We start from the raw sequence: 25,504 nt of genomic DNA on the forward strand, positions 1-25,504 counted from the left end.
TATACCGGGGTTTCCTTGGGTGTTATATAACAAACCAATGTCCTAATTTACTAACGTCGTTTGATATTTATTTTTGTCCGGGTATTCCGGCTTTCCTCGACCTCCAAACCTGGCATATCCTTGAATGATCCAATACATATTTTTCTAATGTCGTTTGATATTCAACTTATACCAGAGATTTTAACATACATGTACCTATTGAGTATTTAAACAAATTATACAAGAACTCTTCAAGGACAGAAAAGCCTAGCGGCAGAATCTTGTTTGTATATATATACATTGAAACGTTCTTTTTTAAGAACGCCGATGTGGCGCAGCGGTATAGGCTGCGGATATTTCTGGCTAGGCGATTGGGTGCCGTAGATCGTGAGTTCGAGGCCCGGTCAGGGTACGAGTCAAAAAGTTGTCTTCCTTCCTCATTTGTGTTTCTAAGCTATATATATATATATATAATAAAATAAAAAGCCAAACACAGATCTGCTGTCTCCCTAGTACTTTCGCGGCTACATTCTGCCGCTCTTCGGGGGATTATGAATTTTATACTCCCTCTGTTGTTATATATATATTCCCCTGAAGAAGTAGCCACGAGAGTACTTGGGAGACAGCAGATCTGTGTTTGACCTATTTTATTATATATACATGTGTATATTTATATAAACTTGGCACGAGGTGAAACTACTGCACCGCGTATGTTTGAATATGATTTATTTGCTCCATGCCACCATTAATTTGCTCGCTGTCCTAGGTGTTAGGATAGTAATGCGTTGCGTCTTTACAGACAAAATTCCATCTATAACAAATATGACATACTTGTGTCCGTATACGCAAAAGAGTCCATACATTAAGTTTTATCACGCCTCGGTCATGCAAGTTGCATGGGTAATGATTTGAACTAATCAACGCTAGATGAGATTGATTATGTTTTGATTGATGCATTTCTCAGGTTGAAATATAGGTCTTAACATGTACTGGGGCTCACATACATATGTAGGTTCCTGGTCAAAATAACAAAACAACTTAAATTATACGATCCATGAAGTTACGTTATATGAAACTGAAAATGATGAAACCTAAAGAAATACATCAGATATGCATACGTATTGGCTACACTAATAAACAGAGAGTCTTTAATTATATCTCCTGTCTATAAACTTTTATCATTTGATGTTTTTTTAAACGTGGATGAACTTCTTCAAGGTTAGAGAGGGTATACTTATCTTTTTACAAATTTATTTCTGTTGTGAGATAATGCCCCCAGATTTATATATTTGCATTATTGTTTAATTTTATGATATTGTTAGTAAGTGTAATATATTAATCATATTAATAACCAGGAGAAAAAGAGATGATAATAAAAAAAAATGTACTAGCGTTAACTTTCCTCTTTACAGTTTAAAACAGATATCGAAAATGCTCGTAAATGCGAAAAGTGTACTCCAGTCCATTGAAATGACACCTTGTCACTTATAACTGCAAACAAGTTTACGATGGCCGATAGCGGCCGACAAAACACTCCCATAAGTAAAAAGTGTTCTGTCTGACACTTTGTCAATTCACTAGGAGACAGTTTACAGTTTTCAAATAACTATAATTCTTTCATACGGAATTTTCCATAACTTCTCTATTTGGCGGCTATGTCGTATGTGAATATTTGTCTTTATCACTTATCGTAATATAATCATATACCCCCTCCCCTCCCCTCCAAGCACACCTTAACTGTAACTACCTCATCTCCTCCCCCAGATGTTTATTTTGTGAAAGTAAAAATGTAAAGTGCCCGCATGAACCTACAAAGTGTCATGACAGTTCACTTTTTTTTTACAAAATATGTAAACTGTCTCCTAGTAAATTGACAAAGTGTCAGACAGAACATTTTTTCCTTATGGGAGTGTTTTGTCGGCCGCTATCGGCCATCGTACAACTTGCAATACAGTGTGACAATTTGTGTAGAATTTTTAATGATTTAAATATACTTTCCCATGTTAGGCTTATACTACCTGCATGTCTTAAATTTTCCAAACCTTTTCTTACTGGAATATTGAATTCATGTTCAAATATGTAATGTATTTTTTTAACACCGATTCTGGTGCAAAGAGATTGATAAAACAATGAGCATCACCATATACAAAAAATACGTGAATATAATCTAAATATAAACATTATCATGATACAAATATTTGTGTTTTTGAATCAAAGATCATCGTTAAAAAAACACGCATGCACACGCACACATACAATAATAACGGATGTAACCGTACAAATCAGAAATCATGATTTATAAGTGTTGGAAAAGAATTATATTAAAACTAAGACCATGATCATTACAAAAAACACATCCAGATTTCTAGTTTAATATTGTATGTTCTTTTAGTTGTGACCAAGATAACAATGAATTAGCATTTAAATTATATTTCCATAGTTACAGGAATATATATAAACACTCCCCAAATACTTGAAGGTCGCTAGCTGATGATTGTTAATATATACGAAACAAGCTTCAAGTTGAAACACTGAAAGTTTACACAGAAGTATGGGCATCAGAAATCTAATGTAATATCTCGTAAAAACGTTCACAGAGTATAAAAACCTACTACAACAACAACCAAATCATTGTGTCTGATGAATTTATCATCAATAAAACCCTGAATCATCAGGAAAGCGACATCGCCGCAACAAAAATATCACATAAGGATCGGACACCGAACAGCATGTCGTTAATGCACTATAAAGCTAATCCATAAACAGCGAGAAACACGCAGAAGACCTGAAGGTCATATCTTACAAGACGCCTGTGACATTTGTGTTTTTAATCTGACATTTGTTATTGGCCTAACGGTAAACCAATGTTATTCATAAACATTGCTTTTAAATACCGGTACATACTACCAATGTGAACGTCAAACGTCTAGTGCCTTATAAGGATACATGACATAATCCCAGGATTGGTGTATCTGATAATGCAATAATGCATACATGTAGATATAATTAATAAGGAATTGTTACCGGAGGTGAGTGTGGCTAAAGCGTGTATGAAGACATCGTTTACTAGGATTCTTAAAGGTAAATATCATGCTCCTCACTTAAAGGTAAATATCATGCTCCTCACTTAAAGGTTAATATCATGCTCCTCACTTAATTGGTTTCCTATCAATCATTACTTCTATTATGTTTTCTTTAAGATTTGGTTTCGATAGACCAAAATCAATCAGCACAATACAGATTTGTTAAAAAGTACAATAGGAATCATAACATTGGAAAGATATTGAAACTATCCACAAAATCGCTAACCCACCGTCCTAAACCTTCACACACTCATTTGTACGATCTCACACCTGCTCACATCGTGTCATACTCATAGCAACTCACACAAACACCTTCTGTTGCATTTTCTCACTTTCTAAAACTCTAAAAATTTCATTTATTTCCATTTTCATATTCAACTATGTGATATTCTTTTATATACACTAGAAAAACTACACATTCAGAAATATCACATTCACTAACTTTCTGAAATGCTAAAACGTACACTCACTTTATCATGATAAGTATACACGTGTGGTATCCTAACCCATCAAACTACAGTTAAAATCAACGTTCTTTTTTTCAGTATTTGCTCAAATTTTCATGTACATGCATATTTCCTCTCACATTCTCATACTTTCGTTACATAAAGTGGATTAATTAACGAAGTTTATCGATTCATCGTTAAAGTAGTTGCGTTGGTAATTTCCATCTCCAAATTATATCTTAATTGTTGTTTGGTTATTATGATAAACATCTTCGACCAAATATGATAAATTAAGAAATATATATAACGCATCGCCCTTTTCAGACCCATACTTATCCGTATGAGGACGATTCCCACCATGGCGATGGCCTACATATATCTATAAAACAAAAACTTCGTTTGCATACACACTTCAAAAATGGCACTTCCTTGTAGCGACATAAAACATACAAAACAAAAACCTTTAATTGCGCTATCACGTAAACAAAAATATACCTGTTTGTGAGCACATGGCAGTCATGAGAAAATGTAACAGAATGGTTACTTATTAATTAACTAGCCTGTTATGTCACGTATTACGCCCATTTCGTAAAAAACATGAGCCACACGGGCAATAACACTATATCACGATTACATCGGAGTGAAAAACCCAACGTCTGAGACGAGCTTTTTCTACCATTTATGGAAACCATTAATGACTATTGCACAATTTTTCACATCTGCAATTTATGTGATAAATAGAACCATACATGTCTCTGTCTTTTTGAGTTTATTACAGGAGTTCTAAAATTGATATTTATATTTAACCCTTTTCAAATGAATTAAGATACAAACTTACTTTAGGTTAATTTAGATTAATAGTTTACTCATTTAAAGCACACAATATGGCTCGTCTCAAATCAGATCATTGGACTCGTTTTTCTAAATTCAATTTATAGGATTCTATTGATCAGCGTGTCATATTCTCTTTAAATTTATTTCACTTAATTAAATAAGTGCCATATGCCTCACAGGTAGTTATCATTATGTGAATGCAGTATTTATAGATACAGGTATATATTAAGAAGAATTTTGTATATAAATATGTTCCATATAGTCGTTAATTCCTCCTCGAACGCATCAATGATGCTTTGGGCCAAACAGTGTAGAAAGTATCAAGATAATTGAGGACATTCCCAGCATTGCAAACAATTGTGTACAAGTAGCAGCAGAGGAGCGCTCCCCCGTAATGTTATCAACATAAGAATATGCTGTTGCATATTGAAATAGCTGTATATGTTCTCAACCAGTGTCGCTTTGAGAACTGTTTGCATATTCTTTGTTAATAAAAAATGCTGATTATTAACTATAGAATTGTTCGTAACTATAGAATTGTTTTCACAGGGAAAAAAGAAGTTGTGTATATTTAAGAAAGGTTTTGCATTTTGTGGTTTGAATGTCAATATTTGCAAAGACTGATTTCAATGCTATAATTTTCAATTACGTAACAAACAAATATGTCTTCATTTTTTTTCATTATTTTCCTTGAAACGTGTGTATGAAGAGTGCACATCAATGTGTGGGACACGTGTATCTAGCGATCATGTACATAACTTCCCACGGTATGTACATAGAAATACAAGAACTAAAGCAATTAATATACACATATAGGACATGAACACAAACAGTGTCAACAGGACCAATCTGGAAGGGATAACCTTTATTATCAGAATATAAATAATAGATTTAATACATATATGTATAATGGAAATGTTAATTATTGACAGTATAACTTTCAAACTTCTTTTGACCGACATACTTTTCTAAATGTACCAGCTGCAGGAAGTCACAATAAGCGGTGGTGGAAACGTTCGGTGGGATTTTGCTATTTGGAAGTTTTACATCATCTATACAAATATAATTGAAGTGTCTTGATTTTTCGCCCCGTTACATATCCCTTGGTATGTTTTATTCTTTGGTAATTATACAGATTCACCTTCAATTTCAGCGTCATTTTAACAGCAATTAACGTCCTGGCAAAATAATGTTACGATAGCAATAATATAAAAGTTCCATGACATGATTATTATAGCATATATGTATATAATATACATGTAGAATGAGATAATTTGTATATATAGGAGTTTTGAAATGGAAATATTATTAAAAGGGACATAACTATCATGTCATAATGACAAACATTGTTTACTTTAAGTTTTTACTGTTACTTGAGATAATTCATTCAATTTGTGATTCAGTTTTACATCCCAGTAACAGTCATATTATAATGATAGAGGTTTCGTATAAAAAGTAGATCTCGAGAACGGAGGACAATTTTAAATGCTTGCAATAGGAGGAGGAGATAAAAGTTTATTTGATTCTTACAAAGTATCAATGTATGTAAATGCATTGCGATCCAGGTATTCATATCGTATCAGCAATTGCAGATTTGTTGTCCTTTTTATAGATAGATTTCTATGCTCGCACACACTAATCTACAATTATGATATGGTTTCCTGCTTAATATAACATTTATTTCGCGGGTATGACAGAATATCGATATTTTCACGAGTGCGAAGCACGAGTGAAAAGTATCGAAATATTCTGCCATATGAGTTATATTAAGCGGGAAACCATTCAATTTCTTTTTATTGCATTTAATATTCTTTAAAACAAAATTAAAAACATAACAAGAAGAAAAGTGTCAAAAAGTGCGGGACTCAGAAACATAATTCATGACGTCATATCTTTGTGACATTACTCACGTCAAATTGACGGCGCCATTTTGAAAGGACTTATCAATGCAATTTAAGCGTTTGCTGCTGTTATCTGAGAATATGTGCATAAATAGCTAACGCCAAGTGAGTATTTTGTCAAAAACTAGTCTGAATATTTCAGAAATACAGCAAAATAACCATTTTTTCTATCTTCGCTTCGATTGGAAAAATCGGCAAGTATCAATGAGGTGAATACAAAGGTTCGCTCTGATTGGTCAAAAACGAGAAACTTATATTTTCACTGCAAACTCTTATATTTTCATTGGTCATCGATGCAGTAAAAATTTTTATCAGTTTGATGAATTTCTATATTTCACTGACAAAAATGCAATAAATATCGTTTTTGTACCGGAACACAAGGTAACACGTTTCTATAATTATTACCCCAGTGAAGTTACATGTACCTTGCATTTCTGTATGTATATCTGTTAACATATCAAATACATGGTTCATTACTTTATAAAATTGAACCATGTAGACGTTTAAGCAATGGTCATTGGTTCGTTTTATTATACTTATATTTACCATCAAATAGTAGTTATTAAACCATATTTCTGCATGATTAGTTTGGTCATTCATCGGACTGTTAACTTGTACAAACAACTGTAAATACAGATGTAAAATGAAATCGTGAATGTTATTGTTAAATAGTTAAACGCTCGATCATATATCCTTGTGAGTAAGTTGTGTCGAACTTTTCCGTGTACCTTATAATGACGATGTCTGAAGTATACTAAGTAACTTTACACGTGAAGAGACATATGGTAGAGACAGCAGTGTTACAGGGCAAAAAGGGTCACTTGGTAGATATTTGTTAGGCGAGGATTCTAAGCATTTGACACATTTCTTCAAATCAACGTTAGTGGAGCACCACAGACTACAGAGTGTAGGAAACATATACCACAATTACTATTTTCAAAATGTAGTTATTAATTACTACATCAACAGGAGTACGTCTAAGTAATTAATACATTTTTTTAATGATGAAGATTGTTGTAGTTTTACTTAGGAAGGTTTTCATGAATAAGATAAATATGTTTATTATCCATCAAACACTTCACAATTATGGATAGTTATACCAGCAGAATGGTTTTATTATTTTATTTATCGAACGCACGCCTAAGACTAGACAAGGGTGCCCGTGACCTCAATATAAGACATACTGATCTCGACAATAACGTACAATGTATGTCTTGAGGGATTGTACATAAGCTATCAGGACGTGTCAATCCAAATCAAGAGTACTATACATTAAAGCCAAAAATGAACTGCACCATACAGTTGCTTCGTCCTGCTAGGATGTCAGTGGTGCTTTGGGCAATAAGAGTTAAGAAGAGGAGGCGACCGAAAAACTCGAAATAGAGATAAACTAATGTCAAAATCTGGATTGGGAGACCCATAATTCAACAGTTTCATAAGCTGGAATGTAAAACTTGCTTATAGGGATTGTACCTAAATAGTCTCGTAGTTAATAGGAGGACCACTATCTGTTCAACGACAACGTGTTATTGGTATTTTGCTGTTTATGTTGTTTAGTGGAATGCATATTAAAAGGACCATCACCAGATATGCTTCAAACTCTTATAAAGCGTTCTTCACTTAAATCTTTTGTAGACTTTTGTAGATTTCCCTTTGATCCCAAACGTATTTTTAATGATACGCAGCATATAAATCGGTTTTTTAAAATAATTAAGCTGTTTTCGATTTTAAACATTCCAGCAAAGCCGACGTGCTCCCCTAGCAACTGAACTAACCAATGATAGCGGTCAGGCAAAGAAAATGTATGAATTGAAAAGTTGCCAACCCGGATGTAAAACCGATTGACGATTGATGTAGGCGATTTTTATACCAGTCACATGTGATGCTAGATAGACATTCCAGATTGTTTTTAAGTTGTAACAGGGAATTAATTCGTTGGCAATCTATCAACAACAAAAAACCATTGACAAACGTGAATATATATATGTGATTGATACATTTGAAATTAAACTTAAAAAAAAAATTAAATCTCAAACTACAATATAATTCCAAATATTCCTGTATACTTTCTCTCGTGGTTTTAAAATTATTCCTTGGGCACAATCTTTCGTGATTATTCCAGTCGACAATTATATTCCAGCAATGCATACACCGTTATTCATTGTATTTATGTTCGTGGTTCTATAGCAACCACGAAAACAACGGACGCCGTTTCATGGCATTCAGTAACGATTTGACTTTTCTATCGAGTTAACATTCGCCGCACACTAGGCATCAACACTTTACAGCCAAAGTGTCATTGTCGAGTCCAAGAAGAAAAATTAACTGTATAATGCAGTTTGATTCAATTCTGTCCCTACTATTGATAATTTTTGATATCCTGTGTGTCTTTTGGAAAAAAAACACTTTGAAAACAGTAAATGTGATCAGGGGTAATGTAATTGAGCTATTTTCATGCCCATCTAAAACGAATAGCTATGTACTTCTAAACATAATTTTGTTTATATTTAGAATACATAACGAAGCACGAAATTACCTTACTCCACAATCCGACATATGGCATATGATATATACTTGATATATACATATTGTGTTGCTCTTCTGTTGTTCTGTTTTTTCTTTCTTTCTTGCTTTATGTTCTGTTCGCGTATTATTTAAATACTAAACAGAGTGGAGGGACAACGTTATAGCTGACAGCGACATTAGTCGGATTTGATATGTTAAACACATCCTTTCTACGATGCGATATATACCCCGATGATTTCATATCATTATCTTTTTTTGCTAAAAGATGAAGCGATAATATGTATCCTGGTTATATATTAAAACCTAAAAACAAGGTACATACTGTCAATGTATTCATATTTTAGCGGCACAACAACAATTGGCACAGTGGTATTCAAATACAATGCTTCCTTGACGAAACATGATCAACGCTGAAATATATGAACGTAAATGTAAGATGTTTAGAAAGAATAATTACTCTTCAGACAGTTGAGATCCAGTGTCCACATTGGACAATATTTCCATATAACTTTTAATGATTTTATACATCCGGGTTTACCGGTATGGTGTAGATAAAGCTGTGTGATAACACTGAGTCTAAGGAGATCATATTACCTGTCCTACCGACTGTTTCAGTCCGTTTAAACAACTACCGGTAAGTTTTAAGGTTGTAAAGCAGTAAATATATATAACCATGGGTAACGCTACAATACCAATTATGGAGACGCTTTATCAAATCGTATAACCTGCTCTTTGGGAAACAGATTTTAAAATTGTTCACGTACAATGTATTTATTTAACTTCTCAAGCCCCGGTTTCCTCAGCATTCCTTAACTGAAGGATTCCCTTAAGTTTAAAAAAAATCAGAAGAATGTATTACAGAATTAGAGAGAAAACATCTTTGTTAAGGAACATTTCTTTAATTCTGCCATGCATGCCTATTGAAATTCGTAAGTTAAAGAGTTTCCTTAAGTGAAGTAATATTAATGAAATTCAAATTTGGAAGACATTCAGGGATGTTTTATTAGGTAACAACCAACCAATTGAAAAAAAAAATACTTTTGAAACATCCCCTGTGTGTAGAAAGTTGAGCCTGGGATAAAATGTCTGGCAGCCACTGATTGGCCAGTATGTCATGAAGTAACAAAATAGATATGTAGCCTGATAGGTAACTATCCATAAGAAATGTTGATGTAAATTTTGTAAGTCCGATTGAATCTTTCCCCAAAAGTTCAGGTGATAATAATTAACAGGTAAACATTTCAGATTTCTGAGAATTCTTACTGCGAAATTCACCCATTTTCACAATGGCTACCCTGGACAAAATTTGAGCTGAAGCACCCAACTTTTTTGTTTGATAACGTGTTATATGAGACCCTAAGCTTTTGTTATAAACCATAATTGCCATATTGAATTCAAGAATTTTAATGATATACTCCTAAACGTTAACACTAAAGTCTATGGAAAAACAATTAATTGGTTGGTCCCTATTAGCAATTCGATCAATTCTAGTTTGGGTATTTTGCAATTTAATTGAATAAGTGATTGCATCTTCTGCAAAAAAAAAAAAAAATACACCTTGATAAACTTAATCCGCTCAACAAGCGTTTCTTTTTAGGGATCTATGCAATTCTAGTTCATATTTTCTTGTAATGTGTTTTGAAATCATAATTGCAAAGTAATCAGACTATCAAATTATAATCATTTCTTGTTTTGTGGGAAAGGACATCTGATGATTTATGTTATTAATGTCAAATTAAGAGTAATATAACTATAAGGTTTTTGCTCTATTGTTTGAATGTTGATGTGTATCTGAATAAATATGTTGGTCTTGTCGCGTTTGCAATAAGCGATGTAATGAAGTTCTCATTCTACCTAATATGCCCTGATTAGCATAAGCTTCTTTAAATTTGTGCTACAGAGGCTGAAAGAGGGGAATGACACAGACATAAAGTGATTGGTTTAGGAAGGATTGGGATGTGTTTTGTCATGTTTATAGATGAGATTACCATGCTTCCATTTTACGTTGTTTGGCAATTTTTCAGATCAACATGAATCTATAAAAATGGATATTGACACGAAAAGATTCAATCATTCATGTTCGTCTTTTTTTTCTTCCTGTTTCACATCGTGTCTATGTTTTGATAAATTGAACGCCTTTTAATGCACTTCTATAAAACAGGATTAACTGTTGCGCGATCCCTGATATATTCTTCTTTAGTGTTAAAGGGCTTCCATGTGTTAGCATGTAGCCAGTCGGCAAACGCGTCCTTTTTCATTTGTCATATTGTATATGATATGTACTAGTCATACAAATGTATATTTGAAATCACTCTCTAATTCTAAACAATAAGAAATCACTTTAAATACTGACCGGCTCAAAATTCATATTAGTGATATCCTTAGCAACATTTGGATTTGATTGACCTTTGCTTACTTCAGTATTTAAATATTATTAGGAAATCTTCATGTTCAGTGTTTTTCTATCTCTTTGAAATTAAGTAGAGTATGCTTAATAATCATGATATATAGTGATGTTTTCCTGTGCAGAATTTTGATTTAACTATTTGCAACATTATTTCCATTTTTTCAGTATTTCTGATTTAGTCTGAAGAGCCTTTCCTACATTTTTCATCCAATTTCTTTTACTCTTAACATGATGAGCTTGCTGTGAAATGTCATTGTACTTTTTGTCATTGGTGTTTCTAATGGAGAATTGTTTCATTTCCATATTTGTCCTTTCTTTGATGCAATAGTGCAGTTCTTTTTAGTATGGAACGGGTGTTCATGGGTCCTGTCCGCGATACTCTTGTTTAGTTTTGACTTAATATCGAATCAATATTTGCCCCCACGCATTATACATTCATTATCATTATCATGGTAATATTACTACATTAATACGAGTTATACTCTAATGTTATATCTATCATCGTAGTTCTTATTCCAAACTGCATACTAGATGGAGCTAACATTACAAGGTTTTCTCAGTCGGACCTATAACGCAGGAATTGAAATCGAGTACCCACGCCTAGTTGACATTTCGCAGTTATCATTTCTGTATATATTTGTTTGTATATAGAAATGTTCGCGGGGTATTTTATGCGCTATATGTAGTTACCACGAATATAGCTAAATTAAATCCGCCACGAATATTACAAACTATACAGTATATTGTCTAAATCACATACCTTTTGATGCTATTAAAATGTACGTTCCAAGGACATAATTGAATAGTAATGTTTTGTTGTGGTCAAACCGCAACTGACCATAACTGACCACAGATGCGTCACATATGGGTCATAGTATATGCACATACACACAAACACCTCTAACTGACGTCTAGACCCGCAGGCGCAACCACACAGTGACGTCATTAAGATATGTGTATATGGTCTGTAGCCAACTATTTGTCTGTTTGTTTTTAATTTCAAATAATGATCAATCGAATGATGAAAAGATAATAACAACGTTGAGTTTTGTTTTCTGATTTTATCTGTAACTCTTTGTCTTAATAATATATTGATTTTAACATGAGTCCACTTTAATGTATTAATTTATCGCACATGATAAAAAAAAGTAGGTCACAGTGCCGTCACCGCCTATCCCTGCAGCTTATGGTATATTAGCTATTCATTATTGTGAGTAAACTAAGTAAACAGTTGCAGCGTATGTATACTCTTTTTGCTACAAAATAGTAAAATCTTGGCCTTTTATTAAATTGTTTTTTTTTCCAGTAAAATACTTTTAAACTTAATCGTTTGTTTACTTGTTTTTTTGTTGTTGTTTGTTTTTGTTTTTTCCAATACATTGTAGTTATATACACTGTACTATTTTTAGTAAGCAAGTATGAAGGATCTGTGAAAAAATGTAATTATAACATCTCTAATTTGTTCATATAACTCGGCATTATAGGCTTTTCTTAATATAATAAGACGATTTAAAGGCTCCATTCACGCTTCCTCAACGACAGTGTTTACACTTCACACGCTTTGATAATCTATTGAACTGTTCACTAGCTATGGTGTTGATTGTTTATTGAAGGCACAGATTTATGTTGTTTGTTTGCTGGGTTTATCGCCCGTTGAACAACCATTTTGAGGCGGGGTGTTCTTGTAGTAGTTGGTGACTACCTCACTGAACAGCATATAGAGGCGGCCGGTCGTATGCTGTCAAGTGTAATAAGGGTAAAGCCTCTTGTCGAAAGCCACAACCACGAAAGACTGGTCCTTTCTCTGCTTCTCGAGAAACACAAACCGACACTGGTAGGGAGTGTCTAACTACACCCCTCAGATCTTCACCTGGGGGTTACTTGGCTGGCCCTCTAACCGACCGGAAATTTATGAAGAATGTCCATAACAGCTTTGTTCGCTATAATGATTTCATTGTGAACTTTTATTTCAATAAATCTTATTGTCTGTATATTTGGATTGTATTCCCAGCTAATATCTATTCTCTCCAGAACATAATACATTTATTGCAAGTAGTGTCCAGTAATAATCAAGAATGGTAAGCACAGTGAATATATAAATACATAATCTATAAATAGCTGTATATTACCAGTACGTTAAATCGTAACCACATTTTGTTATTATGGAGTTTAAATGCCAATCAGTACGTAATGGCAAATATCGGGAATGCGTGACATTTCCTTTGCTTTGATCGTGAATGGCAAGGTTTCTAAATAGAGGTAAACGTCCATATTATCTTGTCCTATTCTTCTAGTTTTGCTTTAGCTTATTTCTGTGTAAATCTGTTCTGACTTTCACTTTTATTTAGTTTGATTTTTTGTTTTTGTTTTTTGATAATCGGATCAAACATATTCATTATCTAAAATGCATTGCTTTCTTTTTGTTTATTGGCTCTTTCTCGTTGTCGAAGCAGTATGAAGCCAGATTACAAAGGATAACTATTGCTTTTTATTCCAATATAGATTATGACGTTATATTTAAGCAATGAACAGTGGTTTTGGTGTTGTTATTGTCCATATGGCAGCAAGATGTATGGTGGGCAAATGGCATGGAAACCCGTTTGACATTGTCTTACCTTTTCCGTCAACTTTGAAAAAAACTGAACCAACAAAAAAAATCCTGACTTTTTTAATGTCACATGACCCACTGGGTGTTTTAGCCTGAGGCACTGGGTGTTATAGGCGTATGGTGGCAACTGCCTCTTAGCATTGTGTCAATGGGGAAATGCGGAGCAAATGTAAATAAATGTAGGGATTTTTTTCTAATCCCGGTTGACTTGGTTTTCATCCAGAGAATTTTCTCTACATGTCTTATGTACATTTTATGTTTTTGTATCGCTAGTTTATCACTAACTTTAAAAGATTGGGAAACGCACAGTCGCAAAAGCCGTTAGTGCTTAAAGGGGATATATTCCTGTCAGAGGTAACAACGCGAGTGACATATATATTTTTATCTCATTTTTGGGTTCAAAGTACTGGTCTTTTGATGACCACTCTGTGCTTTGCTGTCTATTCGACTATTTCTTAGATACATTCAGGATATCTACCTATATCAGTTTGACTTACATTGATTTTGATATATATATAGTTTATTATCCAATGAATGCTAATAAATTTTACACATTTTGTAAGTTTCAAAAGATCGAATAAACTGTTTTCATGTTGTTGTAACGTATGGCGCATGATTATGATATACCATTTATTGGATGTAGATATACGTACATTGTAGTTGAACAACTTTTGACCACATAGATGATACTGTACTTCCGGAATGAGGAGCAGTAAAATTGAATGAGGAGCGGCGAGATTGATTATTGTTGCCCGGTTTTCGTCACACTTTATAACGTGACGCAGGTTAACTTCACATGATATAGAAATATATGGTCTGTAATGCCTTGATATGTCATATTGGGTTTGTTAAACAAGCGCATTAGCCCTTAGATTACATTATTGAACGAATTTAATCAATTTCAGAGATGACAGCCTTTAAGATTCTGTGTAAGACATAAGTCATTTTTATGATACGATATTATTGATATAATATATTATATACTATATAAAGAGATGTATATATATATAAATATATTTATATAAAACAGTAAATGTTACTCTATGGAGACATTCGTGGGACGTCATGTTTCAATAATTAATTTTTCTTTGTTTTCATGGTAAATACTCAAATCTGATTGGTCGAAAAATTCTTTTCGTTCTTCTATGAAAGAAATTCCGAGAATGGTGCGAAAAATGTGACGTCACAATACGATAATTGACGTTGCGTATTGATTTGAGAAAAAGAATCCCATTTAAAACCAGTAAAATTGTACATGAAACATGTTTTAAATTAGAAAATCATTTTCAAAAATTAATTATGTATAATACTTCATGATGAAATATTTAAGCATTGATGTCATTTTTTTTTAGTTTCATCGGGGTATGAAAGAAGTTTTGTTTGCAAACTGTATGAATCCGCGTACCTTATTACTTACTTGGTAGAAAGACCTTATTACGTGGTATAAAGACCTTATTACGTGGTAGAAAAGACCTTATTACGTGGTAGAAAATACTATTACGTGGTAGAAAATACCTTATTACGTGGTATAAAGACCTTATTACGTGGTAGAAAATACCTTATTACGTGGTATAAAGACCTTATTACGTGGTAGAAAATACCTTATTACGTGGTATAAAGACCTTATTACGTGGTAGAAAATACCTTATTACGTGGTAGAAAAGACCTTATTACGTGGTAGAAAATACCTTATTACGTGGTAGAAAATACCTTATTACGTGGTAGAAAATACCTTATTACGTGGTAGAAAATACTACTACGTGGTAGGGTAGGAAAGACTTTATTATGTGGTAGAAAAGAACTTATAAAGTGATAGAAAAGACCTTATTACGTGGTAGAAAATACCTTATTACGTGGTAGAAAAGACCTTATTACGTGGTAGAAAATACTACTACGTGGTAGGGTAGGAAATACTTTATTATGTGGTAGAAAAGACCTTATAAAGTGATAGAAAAGACTTTATTTCGTGGTAGAAAAGACCTTATTACGTGGTAGAAAAGACCTTATTACGTGGTAGAAAATACCTTATTACTTGGTAGAAAAGACCTTATAAAGTGATAGAAAAGACTTTATTACGTGGTAGGAAAGACCTTATAAAGTGGTAGAAAAAACCTTATTACGTGGTAGAAAAGACCAGTTATCTATTAATTTGTGTAATAGATTTATTTTCATGAAATAGAATCATGGTGAGAGATATGGAAAAAAAGTTAAACATAATTTTCATTGTTCTTAAATTAGACAGGCGAAAAAAATAAAGTAGATTTTAACTTATAGGATTATAAAAAAGAATGATTAAAATAATTTTCAGTTTTTTTTCTTTTAACGATGGTTTTTCTGCACATCTGATATATATCTTATTTCGAATTTTGATAATTTTTCAAGACTGTTGACACTAGTGCATGATTTATGTTATTGCACAGACCATGTCTCGTGATTTTATCAGAATATTTACCTGGACGACATCACAATAAAACATGTGCCTCATGTAATACTAAGATAGATGAGATCTGTTTTCAACTATGACCTCTTACTACCACTGTTATGTTATGTGTCACAACAGGTAAACTTATTTATATCATAAACATCTCTACTTCCCAAGCTCTGTGTGGTTGTGTATCCACAGGTAAAATATCTCTCGACCGTGCAGCCGTGTGTCAGATTGTATCAAATGTGCCAATGCGATATACCGCCTTCATGTGTTCGTTTGGGGATATGATGGCATCATATCATTGAATTTAATACACGGATACTGTATAGTACTTTCCTGAATCTTTGATTATATACAAGAAACCTCAAATTTTCTTGGATAAAATATACTGGATCACCGTAAATAACAAAGATAATGTAAGTAAGAAAACTGTGATGTTATTTTGTGTGACTTCATTATAATACATGTACATACGCATACTTACCCCTAATGCAGAGTTACATCCTCGTTCGCAAAAAGTTGGGTAAAAAATATAATCGCTGCACCTCGTATATTAGTTTCAAATTGCATATTGATTCGACATTCTGAAATAAGTGTATCAATTATGTGTCTTAGAACATCTTACATTTGTATGCGAAACACCAAGTAAAATTAACTAAAGGTGTGTGTGACCTGTTGAGGCTACATTAATGAAAATGGTCGCTAACGGACCAACCAGATCTAGCTCAGCAAAAATACGTGCATCGCATTGCATAAACGTTCAACCTGGTTACGACGAAAAGCGCCGCCTCTCCACTTCAACACTTTAAATATTTATAGAAACAACCTTGTCACATTGGAACAGTTTATCAAGATTTCATATTAACATTCATTTTAATCTCAGAGCTTTTTTTATATTTCTTAATAAGCGGTCATTTTTATCAATATGAACATGATGGATATACCATTACTCGTTATATGCAAATATATTCTCAACATGCGCATGTTTAACAACGTTACGTCGTAAACAGATGACGTCACAAGATTGTCTCTGTAGCAGAACAAACATCTGAATTAGCTCAATTATTAATTAAGGGTTAACTGTAAAAAAAATTTACGTTATTGAGCAATAACACAAAAAACTGGGGTGTACTCTGAATAAACCGCGAAGCGGTTTATGAAAAGAGTACACCCCAGTTTTTTGTGTTATTGCTCAATAACGTAAAAAAAATATTACAGTTAACCCTTATAATTTAATAACAACGATAAGAAACATTTTCATTAAGTTTAACATGTTTATTTTGCTCCAGATATTTAAAAACACATCGATAAATACAAAATCCCGTGAACAACGATTACTCCGCTACTTCCGGTATAACTGAAAGTAGTTCCTTTTATTTCTTTTATGTTACGAGATGATAACATAATTTTTTGAGACAATGAAAATGCTTGTTACAAGCAAAATTAAATTATTTCAAATTGATAAAATTCGTGAAATAATTTATGTACAAACTGAATAAGACATCATGACAAATTAAACAACTTATATGTTTTAATAATTTCATTTAACAATGGCAATGAATAAAGACACTTATGAATCACTAAAATACTGTGCAGACTTATTTAAAACAAATTCGTAATTGAAAATGATTTGTGATCAATCAAACAGAATAGAGGTGAAACAGTTCTAGGTATCTAAAATGATGTTTACTATAACAAAGGACAATGCAGAAACTATAACCTTGGGCAATGAGGAAATTATAACCTAGGGCAATGAGGAAACTATAACCAAGGGCAATGAGGAGAACTATAACCTAGGGTAATGAGGAAACTATAACCTAGGGTAATGAGAAAACTATCATCTAGGACAATGAGGAAACTATAACCTAGGGCAATGAGGAAACTATAACCAAGGGCAATGAGGAAACTATAACCTAGGGCAATGAGGAGAACTATAACCTAGGGTAATGAGGAAACTATAACCTAGGGTAATGAGAAAACTATAATCTAGGACAATGAGGAAACTATAACCTAGGGCAATGAGGAACACTATAACCTAGGGTAATGAGGAAACTATAACCTAGGGCAATGAGGAAACTATAACCTAGGGCCATGAGGAAACTATAACCTAGGGTAATGAGGAAACTATAACCTAGGACAAAGAGAAAACTATAACCTAGGACAATGAGGAAACTATTACCCAGGGCAATGAGGAAACTATAACCTAGGGTAATGAGGAAACTATAACATAGGGCAATGAGGAAACTATAACCTAGGGCAATGAGGAAACTATAACCTAGGGCCATGAGGAAACTATAACCTAGGTCAATGAGGAAACTATAACCTAGGGCAAAGAGAAAACTATAACCTAGGACAATGAAGAAAATATAACCTAGGGCAATGAGGAAACTATCACCTAGGACAAAGAGGAAACTATAACCTAGGGCCATGAGGAAACTATAACCTAGGACAATGAAGAAAATATAACCTAGGACAATGAGGAAACTATAACCTAGGACAATGAAGAAAATATAACCTAGGGTAATGAGGAAACTATTACCTAGGGCAATGAGGAAACTATAACTTAGGGCAATGAGGAAACTATAACCTATGGTAATGAGGAAACTATAACCTATGGTAATGAGGAAACTATTACCTAGGGCAATGAGGAAACTATAACCTAGGACAATGAGGAAACTATAGCATAGGGCAATGAAGAAAATATAACCTAGGGCAATGCAGAAACTATAACCTAGGACAATGAAGAAAATGTAACCTAGGACAATGAGGAAACTATAACCTAGGACAATGAAGAAAATATAACCTAGTGTAATGAGGAAAATATAACCTAGGACAATGAGGAAACTATAACATAGGACCATGAGGAAACTATAACCTAAGGCAATGAGGAAACTATAATCTAGGATAATGAGGAGAACTATAACCTAGGGCAATGAGGAAACTATAACTTAGGGCAATGAGGAAACTATAACATAGGGCAATGAGGAAACTATAACATAGGGCAATGAGGAAACTATAACCTAGGGCAATGAGGAAACTATAACCTAGGGCAATGAGGAAACTATAACTTAGGGCAATGAGGAAACTATAACATAGGGCAATGAGGAGAACTATAACCTAGGGTAATGAGGAAACTATTACCTAGGGTAATGAGGAAACTATAACCTAGGGTAATGAGGAAATTATAACCTAGGGTAATGAGGACACTTTAACCTAGGGCAATGATGAGAACTATAACCTAGGGTAATGAGGAAAGTATAACCTAGGGCAATGAGGAGAATTATAACCTAGGACAATGAGGAAACGATTACCTAGGGCAATGAGGAAAACTATAACCTAGGGCAATGAGGAAACTATAACCTAGGACAATGAGGAGAACTATAATCTAGGGTAATGAGGAGAACTATAACCTAGGGCAATGAGGAAACTATAACCTAGGGTAATGAGGAAACTATAACCTAGGGCAATGAGGAGAACTATAACCTAGGGTAATGAGGAAACTATAACCTAGGGCAATGAGGAAAATTATAACCTAGGACAATGAGGAAACTATAACCTAGGGCAATGAGGAAACTATAACCTAGGGCAATGAGGAAAATATAACCTAGGGCAATGAGGAGAACTATAACATAGGGTAATGAGGAGAACTATAACCTAGGACAATGCAGAAACTATCACCTAGGGCAATGATGAGAACTATAACCTAGGGCAATGAGGAGAACTATAACCTAGGGTAATGAGGAAACTATAACCTAGGGCAATGAGGAAACTATAACCTAGGGCAATGAGGAAACTATAACCTAGGGCAATGAGGAAACTATAACCTAGGTAATGAGGAAACTATAACCTAGGGCAATGATGAGAACTATAACCTAGGGCAATGAGGAAACTATAACCTAGGGCAATGATGAGAACTATAACCTAGGGCAATGAGGAAAACTATAACCTAGGACAATGAGGAAACTTTAACCTAGGACAATGCAGAAACTATCACCTAGGGCAATGATGAGAACTATAACCTAGGACAATGAGGAAATTTTAACCTAGGGTAATGAGGAAACTATAACCTAGGGTAATGAGGAAACTATAACCTAGGGCAATGAGGAGAACTATAACCTAGGACAATGAGGAAACTATAACCTAGCGCAATGGGGAAAACTATAACCTAGGACAATGAGGAAACTATAACCTAGGACAATGAGGAAACTATAACCTAGGGTAATGAGGAAACTATAATCTAGGGCAATGAGGAAACTATAACATAGGGCAATGAGGAAACTATAACCTAGGGTAATGAGGAGAATTATAACCTAGGGCAATAAGGAAACTATAACCTAGGGCAATGAGGAGAACTATAACCTAGGGCAATGAGGAAACTATAACCTAGGACAATGAGGAAACTATAGCCTAGGGCAATGAGGAAACTATAACCTAGGACAATGAGGAAACTATAACCTAGGGCAATGAGGAGAACTATAACCTAGGACAATGAGGAAACTATAACCTAGGGCAATGAGGAAAACTATAACCTAGGACAATGAGGAAACTATAACCTAGGGCAATGAGGAAACTATAACCTAGGGCAATGAGGAAACTATAACCTAGCCCAATGAGGAAACTATAACCTAGGGCAATGAGGAGAATTATAACCTAGGGTAATGAGGAAACTATAGCCTAGGACAATGAGGAGAATTATAACCTAGGGTAATGAGGAAACTATAACCTAGGGCAATGAGGAGAATTATAACCTAGGGTAATGAGGAAACTATAACCTAGGACAAAGAGGAAACTATAACATAGGGCAATGAGGAAACTATAACCTAGGGCAATGAGGAAACTATAACCTAGGGCAATGAGGAAAACTATAACCTAGGGCAATGAGGAAACTATAACATAGGGCAATGAGGAAACTATAATCTAGGATAATGAGGAAACTATAACCTAGGGAAATGAGGAAACTATAACATAGGGCAATGAGGAAACTATAACCTAGGGCAATGAGGAGAATTATAACCTAGGACAATGAGGAAACTATAACCTAGGGCAATGAGGAAACTTTAACCTAGGGTAATGAGGAGAACTATAACCTAGGGCAATGACGAAACTATAACCAAGGGCAATGAGGAAATTTTTACCTAGGGTAATGAGGAGAACTATAACCTAGGGTAATGAGGAAACTATAACCTAGGGTAATGAGGAAACTATAACCTAGGACAATGAGGAAACTATAACCTAGGGCAATGAGGAAACTATAGCCTAGGACAATGAGGAAACTATAACCTAGGGCAATGCAGAAACTATAATCTAGGATAATGAGGAAACTATAATCTAGGATAATGAGGAAACTATAACCTAGGACAATGAGGAAATTATAACCTAGGGCAATGAGGAAACTATAACCTAGGGTAATGAGGAAACTATAACCTAGGGCAATGAGGAAACTATAATCTAGGATAATGAGGAAACTATAACCTAGGACCATGAGGAAACTATAACCTAGGGTAATGAGGAAACTATAACCTAGGGAAATGAGGAAACTATAACATAGGGCAATGAGGAAACTATAACCTAGGGCAATGAGGAAACTATAACCTAGGGCAATGAGGAAACTTTAACCTAGGGCAATGAGGAAACTATAACCTAGGGTAATGAGGAAACTATAACCTAGGACAATGAGGAAACTATAACCTAGGTCAATGAGGAAACTATAACCTAGGGCAATGAGGAAACTATAACCTAGGGCAATGAGGAAACTATAGCCAAGGGCAATGAGGAGAATTATAACCTAGGACAATGAGGAAACTATAATCTAAGGCAATGAGTAAACTATAACCTAGGGCCATGAGGAAACTATAGCCAAGGGCAATGAGTAAACTATAACCTAGGGCCATGAGGAAACTATAGCCAAGGGCAATGAGGAGAATTATAACCTAGGACAATGAGGAAACTATAACCTAGGTCAATGAGAAAACTTTAACCTAGGACAATGAGAAAACTTTAACCAAGGGTAATGGGGAAACTATAACCTAGGTTAATGAAGAAAGTATAACCTAGGACCATGAAGAAACTTTTACCTAGGGCCATGAGTAAGTACAGGAGTATTTACACGACTGCGGAGAGTGTTACTGATTAAGTCTTCCCATGTTTTCATTTATTGTTTACGAAATAAGTTTTTACATGTATGAGCTCTGTCTATAACAGTCACCGATAAGACTGAAATAAAAGTACCACGTCAGACATTTTAGAGTCATTTCTGTTTTTTACGTGCACTTTTGGATTTCGTTTGTAATTTTTATCATTTAGTATTACTGAGGAGTCCTAGAAGGACAAACTGTTACAGTTTACCTATTACTCAATTCCTATGAACTCTATTATTTTTATTTTGCAATACTTTAAGTTATTGTCATTTGTTCCTCTAGCATAACGAAACATCGCCTAAAATAAGGTGATTAGGTGTTATGCACGTTTCTTCGTCAGACTTGTCATTTGCAAATTAATGATCCGATGAACAGACCTGTTTTTGTCACATTCGTGAAGGAACATTACGGTGATATTACTGCGCTAAAACACGTTTCAGTTGTTAGGTTTTTTTTCTGTCTGAGCCGCAAACATCTGTGATTACTCCCATAGACACTCCGGTAAATGTAGTGTATTTCTGGTGACAGACAGACCGCCGCCCTAATAACGTTTCTTATTGTTTTTATGTTTTCATTATAATACATATCGACAAGGAAATTTCTTATATTAATTGCATTGTTGCATATCTAAATGTTTATATACCGGAGTAGTACATACAAATTGTACTAGGAATACAGATATATCGGTTTAGACGCCATCTTAACAAAAGCTGTTGCAGCATTTTGCCGGAGAACTTTTTTGCACTTTAGTTCAAAGGTATTTTCTGCCATCACTTTTATGCTAAGACATGACATTTATTTATAATATTCAAGTTTTTGTATTACAAGTAATTGTTTTTTTAATTGCTATACTGTACATTTATCTATTATTGAATGGATTGTTGATACCTAATATATTCCAAAACAAAATCACCCATGTATATTGTCTAGATGAGGAAAATAATAACTTATTTTACAGGTCACGTGTGCTCACAATTAAGATCGATGTAGGCAGTGATTAATGATATCAACATTTTAAACGCTAGATATATCTTGTGGGTAATCGAAAACGAATGAGCGCGTCAGATCCAAAACCACTGTCTGTGAATAAGATTTTGCATTGAAAAAAATTAACAACTGCACTAAGTTTTAAAAATTTAAACGTAAAAAATTAAGCGTATATCTATTAATTCATACAAATGTTTGTAAATAGTGCAGAATAGGTACAAGTCGGTGTTGCGTGAAATTTAAGAGCTGGTAACTAGTTCTGACAGGAAGAACCGCGAATCATTTGCCCCACGCAATTTAACAACTTTACAATAAGTTCTCTGTTATTTTTAACGGATATAACAGATATGATTGTATCATTGATAACTCTTACAAAGCTGGCAATGCATTTCAGAACCCTTATCATCCCATGTCAATTGACTTCTGCACTGAAACGCTTGTTAAGCGATTGTGTCAGGTTTGATGTTGACAAACACACGCTTATCCACAGCAGTCATCAATTATAGCTTTAACATGTTTACTCAATAGCTTTCATTGCTAACTGGAACAATGTATCCTTTTATTTCATTTGAATATGTTCTTCATACATCTCTTTGAATTGAAATGATAAATATAATATTACATAATATGTATAAAACGCTATTTATACAACGTATATAGTCGCGGTCAGTGCATTAACCATGTTTATGTAGCAAGATGAATACACATTTATTCAAAAAGTTAACTACATGTATATGAAAATAACATTTATTTATCCATTTGATTGCATCATTATCTGTTGTAAATGGTCAATTTTATCCGGCCTTATTTTTTATGAAATGACAAGCATGATCGATTGCATTGATGACATCAAAGGGTTAGGGTTAGTACATAGAAGGGTTTTGTACATATCAAACCGTAGTTTATTATCTTTTATATACTTCATATCAGTTACACTTGATGAACCTGTCCGCGTCTCACAGCCGCGTTATATTATCAAATATCTATTTAGTTTTAGAAGAATTTTTTTTAATGTATCCGAAAAAATACATTGACATTTGATAAACATTTAGATAAAAGAAAATGTGTCAACGTGATTAATGTATATATATGCGTATTGCTTATATGTGGACGTAACATAGTCTATACATGTTTGTCCTTTTTTCCTTTACTGGTATATGTTTTGATACAGGTATATAGGATAAAATAGAAATTAAAACATTGATAATCATGTTCAGGCATTGCAAAAAAAAATGGCATGACATGGACGGATTCTGTTTTTCTCTGCAAGCCTTCTAAGAATATATCAAAAATTGATAATTGTCCATATGTTTTACTCAAAGAAGATTGAAGTGATTTTCATTTCATTGACTCTGATCTAAAGTCCTAAACAATTATCGCAATATCCCAGTGACCCTTGATTGAATCTGTGTTTTGATAGTGAACGACATCATTTGTTTTTAAGACCAATGATCCTAAGTATAATCGGTCTTCCTTCCGTCTGAATGTTTACAATTTCGGCCCTTAGTATCACTGAATAGTCCTTAAATATGGTGCAGTTTTATATTCCTTACGTTATATCTATCTTTTAGTAATGCCCATTCAAGCTGGATATCCACTGGTATGCCCTAACAATCCATACTGATAATCCTTATTTGACTGAATTGTGATACAGACACACTCTGTTATTTCGAACTCTGATAACTCAGAAACACTTCTTAACTCGGAGATAAAGTTCAGTTCTGACATTGAATATTGTTATATGCGCTATTACTTCGTATACTTGGGATATATCGAAGTTTTTTCATCACCCCTGACTTTGCGATAACGAGGTTTGACTAAGTTTGCATTGATGTAAAGCTTTGTATAAATAACACATCGTTGACTGTTAAGAAAAAAAAAAAAAAACTTTTTTTATTTTTATTAACCGAAAAAATCAAGTAAAACATTGTATTATTTTTATTAACCGAAAAAAATCTAAACATTTAAAAAAAAAAAAAAAAAAAAAGGTTAAATAATTCAAAATATAGATATATTTATATATACTTAAGGGCATATTTTAACTCTGGTTAACACTATTGACCAGAATCCCACCTGGAGTCCATTGATTGCATACATTTCAATAAGATATGAGTATTTATTCGTATTTATTCGCATTTGATAATATATATCATGTAAAGGAAATGTTT

At 33.7% G+C, this 25,504-nt stretch overlaps 1 protein-coding gene across 5 annotated transcripts in view; it reads left to right on the forward strand.

Moving 5' to 3' along the window:
* The window catches only part of LOC117332860 (zinc transporter ZIP12-like), an 86,458-nt gene that overhangs the window by 33,976 nt on the left and 26,978 nt on the right, over positions 1–25,504 (forward strand). Inside the window, exon 1 of one of the 5 annotated variants that reach the window (XM_033891915.1) lies at positions 2,897–3,060. The exons of 3 other annotated variants lie outside the window; for them this stretch is intronic. The gene's annotated coding sequence lies outside the window, so the exon portion shown is untranslated. Of the gene's footprint in view, positions 1–2,896; positions 3,061–16,442; positions 16,629–25,504 lie in introns of those variants that run through there. One more of the 5 variants, XM_033891914.1, reaches the window with a different exon arrangement.

This window comes from Pecten maximus, chromosome 8 (assembly GCF_902652985.1).
Source record: "Pecten maximus chromosome 8, xPecMax1.1, whole genome shotgun sequence".
In the NCBI taxonomy this organism is placed as follows: Eukaryota; Metazoa; Mollusca; class Bivalvia; order Pectinida; family Pectinidae; genus Pecten; species Pecten maximus.